Consider the following 9034-nt stretch of genomic DNA (forward strand, 5'->3'; position numbering starts at 1 on the left):
CCAACGTGCTCTTCATTAACCAATAGAGGTATAAAGTTTGCTTGAATTGTGTGATTCTTCCTCTGGTGTTTCCCAGATCCACAACTAAGGTCCTCTAATTTTCTATATCCTCCTCTATCTTACTTCTCTACTTTATTTCCTCTTCCCACTCCTCTGATAGCTTCTGAATTCCCTCACTAGTACCCTCACGATAGGCCTCAATAGCTTCAACGATAAGGTGTTCTATTGACTTTCTTCCCCTATGGATCTCTAACGTGCTTGGCTCCTTATCCTTCCTGGGGGCCTATCCCATCCTTCCTTGTTCACGACCTCTCGCACGCCGATCCATATCATAAATTCCTAATACTTGTTCACAGTGATAGTTTGTTAATCTAAAATAGTTTAATATAATTTGGTTCCTTCCCTAAATTTTATTTTTGGTGAGATAAGCCACATCGTGCTCCTCCTCAATCCTTTCCCTATCAGAGTCAATGCCAGGATGGCTGGGAGGACAATTCACAAAGGGGGTCTACCTCCAGTAGTGCTCTGTCACTCCCCTCCTCCATAAGCAATACCTTCCAGTCACAGTCAAGTAAGTTTCCCCTTGCCAAAGCCAAACAAGTGAGCCCACCCTCACTCCATTAGATTTCCACGCAATAATTGATAACCCTTCTCCCTCTTCCAAGGAAATTTTAGCGTTGCCACTCTCTTTTTCATACTCATCTTTCCACTCTAAGTCCTTGGCATTTCCATATTCCCAGTGGGGATGCCCATTATCCCAGCAAGTGCTTTGGCTGCAGTAGCATGGCTTGCCTCCTATGAACCATGTTGACTTCTCCCCCCTTCCCTGAGCATCCATCTTATTGACATCACTCACATGCCTTCTAAGGCCAGCCCTGCACCAACATCAGTTAACAGAACATGGGTTCTCCATACCAGACGTCACAGGGTTAACACAACAAAGGCCATAAGCTATACTCGTCAGATGCAAGATATAAACACAAAACTAGGAAATTTCTACTAGTTGCCTACCCCATTTCCACCAACAATTCTCAACCCGCGAATTGATCTTCCTATTGTCCCCCCTCTCCCACTAGAAAAACCCAAACATGACGTCATTGCAATGGAGGAGAAAGACCGAAAAACATACCCGTATATAGTTGTAGGTCATCTCCAAGCTTGGAGCTAAAAGAGTCATCACCTTCCTATTCCTCTGCAGCACCTCCTTCTTCCGCAAGCCAAAACTCAAACTTCTCCCTCTTTCCTACTGTATTCTCCTTTACATACTCCCTCGCCTCCTTCCGTCCCACCTTTCCCACCACCCTTGCATACACTCATGCCAAGGGTCGCCACACCCATTTCCTTGAGCGTGTGGGGGGTGGCAGTACATGTATCAGAGGTACATATCATTACTATACTTAAGTTGTCCCAACCATCGACTCGCACCCTGATCAGGGTAATGGATTAATGTTATAAACCCAAGGTATTAATATTAAAAACCTAGGATATTAATATTATAAAGCCAAGGGATTATTAATATTATAAACCCAAGGATTAAAAAACCTAATGGAATATTAATATTATAAACCGAATCAATTAATTAATAGTGGGGATAATAATATTAATCCCTTAGGATTAATTAATCAAAGGGATTAATATTTAAACCCAAGGGATTAATATGAAACACCCTTGTGATTAATATCATAACACCAAGGGATAAATAAACCCAAAGGATTATTAATATTAATGAACCCAATAGATTAAAAACCATAAATCAAATATTATAAACCCGAATATTCAACCCTAATTTATTTGATATCGTAATGCGACATTAAATAAATTGCAATGGAAGGTATCATTGTGAAAATCATTGTCACATTGCTTGTCGCATTATGACAATGTTCATCACATTGTGATGTTCGATACATTTTCGTACTACTCCAATATCAAAATATTAAACCCTAATATTGAACCAAATATTATAAAACCTAATGTTATAAAATCGTTGATCATGGTTGAACATATTCAACGATGGTTGATTATAGTCAACCACAATTGACAATGGTTGACAATATTCAACCATGTTTGGCAACATATCAACCATGTTTTTTAATGGCTAATCATGGCTGACCATGATTGATCATGGTTAACCATTTTTTACCATAGAGACATTGATTAACCATTATGGTTGAACATGGTTGACCATGTTTGACCATGGTTGATCTTGGTTCACCATATTTGAACATATTTGGTTAACCAAATGATTAATATTATAAACCCAAGGGATTAATATTAAAAACCCAAGGTAATAAACCTAAGGGATTAATAATATGAACCCTTAGGATTAATATTATAAATCAAGCGGATTAATATTTTAAACCCAAGGGGTTATTAATATTATAAACCCAACAAATTAATAGTATAAACCTAAGGGATTAATCAAACCAAGGTATTAACGAATGGCTAAGGTTAACCATAGTAAAACCATTACATTGGAGACCATGGTTAACCATAGTCAAACCATGCTTAGCCATCAACAACCATCATTACAAGGGACCAATATTATAAATCAAAGGGATTAATATGAAAAACCCTTGTGATTAATATTATAACCCCAAGGGATTAATAAACCCAAAGAATTTTTAATATTAATAAACCCAAGGGATTAATATTATAAATCCTAAACTCAATATTAAAAAATAGAATAAATACTAAACCCTAAATCCAATATTATAAACTAGAATATTGAACCCTAATTTATTCAATGTCATAATGTGATATTAAATAAACTGTAATGTAATGTATCATTGTGACCATTATGGTTGACCATGTTTAACGATGGTCGATCATGGTTGACCATGGTTAATCATGGCTCATCATAGTTGACCTTGGTTGACCATGGCAGACCATTCTAACCATTTTCATCTTAGTTGACCTGACTTGGCCATGGTTGACCTAAGTTGATGATGGTTAATCTTAGTGGATGATGTTCGACCATGGTAGAGCAAGGTTGATCATGGTTCACTATGATTGACCATGGTTGATCTTGGTTCACCATATTTTACCATCCTAACCATAAAGATCTTGATTAACCATCATGGTTATCCATGGTTCACTATGGTTAACCATGGTAGATCAGGGCTAACAATGGGTGACCATGGTTGAGCTTGGTTGGCATTGGTTGATCATGTTCAACCATTCTAAGCATATTGATCTTCATTGAAATTTATTGAGGATGCTTCAATGTAGTCAACCAAGTATATCATAATTGATCTGAGTTGGCCATGATTAACATTGCTTGACCATGTTCAACCATTCTAACCATATTGATCTTGGTTGACATTCGTTGACCATGGTTGATTGGAGTTTACTAAAGTTGTTCATGGTTGATGTTAGTTGACCATGGTTGATATTGGTTGACCATGTTTGACCATTCTAAGCATAGAGATATTAATTGACCATTATAGTTGATTAAGGTTGAAATTGGTTGACCATGATTGATTATGGTTAACTATATTTGATGATTCTAACCATGTTGATATTGGTTAAGCATGGTTGACCATGGTTGATCATAGTTGATCTTGGTTGAACATGGTTGATCATGGTCTACCGTGCTTGACCACTCTAACCATGTTCATATTCGATATCCTTGGTTGAACTTGGTTGACCATGTTTGACCATCGTCATTATAATATACCCCCTCATTTTAACAAGGTAAGAGAGTCGTTACTAGTGAATTTGGTCCCCATTTTCATGTTGTGGAAATAGGATTAGGAGGGTCACACCCTAGGTTTCTCTTTTTCTTTTCCTTTCATTCATTTCTACATATTTCCTTCTTTCCCTTTCTTACGCACTTGAAATGGTGTCCACCAATATCACACTACCACACAGTGGTTCACCACAAGCTCGTCCAATCAATAGGTGAGCGGATGGTCAAAACACAAGTATTTCCCACTTCAGTGCGTCATCTCATGTCCCGATTGTCGACCTCGCGACCTTCATCCTAGTTAGGGTCATCATGACATTTGCGCATCCATCCACCAGCATACAACCCAACCTCCCGACCTTTGACCTTTTCAAGTTTGACTCATCTTGGAGCTCACAATTTGGCTTTGTTATGACTGCCCGACCCTTGACCTTCACCCAGTAGGCTCAGCACATCAATTGCACATCCATCACTCAACACATACTTTTACCTTCTGACCTTCACCTAAGTCATGGTCGACACCACTTTACTTACGTTACCATCAAAACATTTATTTCATTCTCCGACCTCTGGGCAATGCACCTCGATGGGTGGACCCCTTAGATAGTCCACGTCATATGACCAATCATGCAAGAGGAGAATCATATTACTCCAATTGGAAGATTTCTCGCCTATGGTTCTGGATGGAAAGAGGATAAGCATTATCTGATCCTTTTCCTTAAGTTCAGGGTTTCTTCCCTTTACGCCACAATTAACGCCCTTCCCTTATCATTTGATGATAACTTGGTCAAGGGACTTCAACTCTGCACCATGCAAGGCATTGGATATTGATCTCTACACTCTCCCCAGAAACTAGATCTAGCATCACATAGACTTCTTCGAGATGGTATTAATTTTTCAATTGCGACATGGTATCAAGGGTCTCTTCAGCCTCTAGCTCCACTTCAAGACCTCACCACACTGTCGAATTCATATTAATATGTTCCACTATGTTACCTCTTATGAGCTTGGGTGATAGCTACATTAAGGGGTTCCTAACGTGTGGGCCTTCCCTGCCTTTAGGTGGGGAATTCCTTCAATCTTGTAACTTCAAATTTTTTAAGGCTTCAAAAGCATTTGAGAATGGTGAAATATGAGGACTCACCTATTCATTTACAGATGATGCAATCAAGGCATAAGCTTTTCTTTTCTTGTTTTCCCAAATGGTAATCTCCTTATCTGAAGTGGGATTTGCAGGTTCATTATCTCCTTTACCTACACAAACTCCTTTCCACAACTCATTGAAAATGATAGTGTTTTTATCTTCCTTGACCATTTCGGATGGTTCTCTTTTCACAAGAGAACTAATCCAACAATAGATATCAATGAATGCATTTTAAATGTGTGTACTATGTAAAACGTACTTTATTGTCGATATATAAAAAAAGTCACTTCTGGTGGTAAAAACTACAATTATGATATATATAGAAGAGGTATATATGGGGAGGGTATATTTAGGGTATGTATTGTATGGGGGAGGGGTTATATAGGGGGAGGTATTATTTGATATGACAGTGTGGTATGGGTGGAGGACCGTGTAATATGATAGGTGTAAATACAGGCAGCTTATAAGCTGAAATTTTTGCCCCATATAGCCTTATTTCTAAATAATCCTCATAAATGTACCAATCACCAACTCTGAAATCTTTTCTTAATTGCAACAAGGACTTCGCTTGGGGAAGAATTATAGGAGCAGGTAGATTATTTATAATCTTGTATACAATTGGAATAAAGAAGATATATAATGGGAGAAGCCTTCAATATTCTCTTTCCTTCTAACAATATTGGTCCAATTAACAACCAACTACTGTTGTTTATTATGATCAATAATATTTAACCCCAAGTTGACAAATTGATCAACATGGGTGTATAGGAAAATATAGACTAACAAATATGGGTATCTAAAACATTCAATGATGCTAAAATTCTAAAATTAAAGTTTGATGGAATTCTTCTTGTAGGAAGGAATATCTAGCAATATATGGTTGTATCATTAAATGGAGAAACACCAGAGCTTCGAAATTGATAGTTCTTGTATCATCCTTCCACAATATGCCCATAATCATTGAAATAATTATCTTTGTAGCTTATGAAAATATGGTTATGGGAAACACAATGGTAGTTGGAGGAAGAGCATAATCAGAAGGCAAATTGAGTCTAAACAATTTCTCCTTTTTTTCAATGTATATGTTCTGATAGGTGGAAAAAAGGGATTAATTTTTTAATGTTTTGTAGTTATCAGACTCAAGGAAGTTTAGGGCTTGGTGCATTAACTGGGAAGACACCTGGAAATTATTTTCAACTAGAAAGTTCATAAAGAAATTTTGTTGAGGATTCAGAGAAGAAGTAATCCAACTAACGAATTTCAGGAAAGGCTAAGTATGAGGAATAATGACAACACCAAGGCCAACTTTTATTATTCAAAGTGGGACCTCACACAATTTGACTCACAAATAGGTTTTTTTGGACTTCCATAAGGTTGAATGAACAAACAGATTCAAAAATTTCTCTCTTTATGTCCATTAGAGGAATGTGTGTGGTTAACGTGGGAAAACTAGTTTTCTTGGCCATTTTAGCTTTTGTCCTTTAATTAAAAATGGAGCAGATTGAGTAACATTATTACTTGGATACTTTCGGAGAACGACATTGCAATTCTAGGCCAATAATGAGAATGAATGTGTTTGAAATGATAATTATGTAATAGGACGGAGAAGAGTTTTATTTGACGATGAGGCAGGAAAATGAAGTGATGAGGATATGGAAAAAAAAGTACAAAAAAATGAGGTAGAAGATGTAGTGAACATGAAAGATGACGTGTGGCTATGAGTTGCCTCCCCTATTACACGCTTTCTTGTTGCACGCTCGCTTGTCGTCATGAGTGGTTTCAATAGAAACTATTTTCCACCATCGTGGGCTCCCATGCTTGTAAGTGGTTTTATTTTGAGTGATAGGGGGTAAAGATCTGGGTCATAGATCTCCCCAACGGTTGTTTCAATAAACAATCCCTCGAGGTCTCCTCCCCATAGAACTATCGATTTATTTTTGTTGTCGAGTTTTAATATGGGAATAGCTTGATCAAATCATATCATGATGTGTTTGCGACGTGCACACTTTTTAATCTTCTATCACTACATATATATATGGGGTAGACCAACCTTAATATATATATATGCCCCACTTTATAAGGTTTAAGCCAGCAATGTTAGGCTTACACCGAAATATAACGCAAGGTATAAGAGTTTAACAATACATTGGCCAAAGGAGTCCCAATACCTCCCTCTTCTTTACATACATATATATATATATATATATATATATATATATATGTATGTATTTCTCTTCTATTTTTAAAGTAAAAAATGAAAAGTAGCTACAACGGAGTGCGGGGTCGCCCAATAGCTACCATTGTGGTAACTACTACCCTGGATGCATATGCAACTGCCGCTTATGCTTCAACTGCACCAAGGTTAGGTTGTTGGTATCTTTCTTCATTTGCAATATTCATGCCATCATCTTCACCAATAGACATTCCATTTACCCCATCACCTACAAACATTCCAGTTATGTAAATCCCTATTTATGTATTGAGTCGAGAATGTGAGAAATGGCACCCATCAGACCTCCTGACAACTCTAGTAAAAGCAACCCCAGTTGTTGTAGATGATAGTAATGTAAAACCATGGATTTGTTGTTGTGAATGTGATTCAGATGCCCATATATTAGATGACATGTTTGACATTTCAAATAGACCTCCCTGTGAGCCATCCATTATAGGTTAATTTGGACTCAATCTAGAATGATTCTGACCCATTAACCACCATTGCAAGAAAGGTAACTCCTAACCTATGTGATCACCAATAGGAAAATAATGATGTAGTTGTGATGATGAACCACTTCATAAGAGTAGTTGCAGGTTTACGTTGGCAGATGTATTTAAAGGGGAGATGCCAAGGCTTGTTCATGTGAGTAACTTGTCTTGCTTGCAAAGGAGGAAGTCTTAAAGAGCCTTCTCGTAGATAAGATTTAGTCCATGACTAATTTCTTCCTGATGCCACACCCACATTAGAAATAACCACATCTTTAGATTCTTGTACAAGAGAATTCATTTTCATGTATCTCATGAAAGCATCCATTTTTCTGGGTCTGTGTTAAGACCAAATCCATAGACATTATTTGTTGTTTCATCAAACTGTCTGTTATCATTTATAAGTTAGACGTTATCCCTTCATGGGACATTCGACGAGAAACATAAATAGGGGTTTCCTAAGAAATGTTCTGAGTTTGAAAGTCTTGGTCGTTTGTACTTTATAACAATGGTCTAACTTCACCTTGAAGTTGTCTAGTACTAGAAGTTTCAACCACCATACCATCTACCTGCAAAGATTGAACATTATTCTCACTCATGAAAGTTGTGGGCTAGAATAAACAAGGGAATGGAATCAAAGGTGCAGATTTTATGCCAGAGACTGAATTTCCAGAACGTATATGAGGATGATCATGGGTGAAAATTAGAATTAGAGAAGGATACTGCAATTAACCAAGAGATATGGCTAATTTCATTGGAGAACCAAGCTAGTCAAGATCATTAACCTACAAAAAAACATTATAAAAAATTGAGACTACCAATGGAAGAATCTATATTAGAAGATTTTTCCTGCATAAAGGTGAAACAAGTAAAAATAAGTGGAGCAACATGAGGATAGAAGTGCACAATTTGTAGTGATTGATGTGTTCGGAGGAGAATTATGTGTGATGGCGTATCTTTTTTATTGTGTTTCCATATATAGAGCTTACAAAGTTGCAAAAAATATAGATAATTATCAAACTTGAAACATATCAAAGATCAAAATTGAAGTCCACTAGCTACCTCAAGAAAAGGAAATAATTATCATCTATGCAACCACAAAATAAATATGCTTTCATTTACATTGTGGCTAGAAGTTACAGCTAATAAGTTTCCTTGGGCATGGAATGCAATAGAAGTAATCGGGCGGTAAGTGATAAAAAAAAATATAAGAAATAACATTATGTTTGGAATGTAGCATTCAACCTTGTAGTAACAATACCTGAAAAGAGTGCCAAAGAAGAATCTACCACTCTTTGTAAATAGGTCAACTTTGCCAAAGCTTATTATATTATATGGTAACAGGATATTAAATTAAAGAAGTCATGAGACCCAATGCAGTTAGCGGTATTCTCATTCCAAAGGGAGACTTCATGATCTAAGCTCCCACTTGCAAGTATTTCTGGATGGCTTGGATAAAATCAAACTTGTATATTGTTCCAAGTGACAATTATCAGTAAAAAATA

The sequence above is a fragment of the Pinus tabuliformis genome, chromosome 3_2 (genome assembly GCF_031772625.1).
Source record: "Pinus tabuliformis cultivar Carrire ecotype Pingquan chromosome 3_2, CPIR1, whole genome shotgun sequence".
NCBI lineage: Eukaryota > Viridiplantae > Streptophyta > Pinopsida > Pinales > Pinaceae > Pinus > Pinus tabuliformis.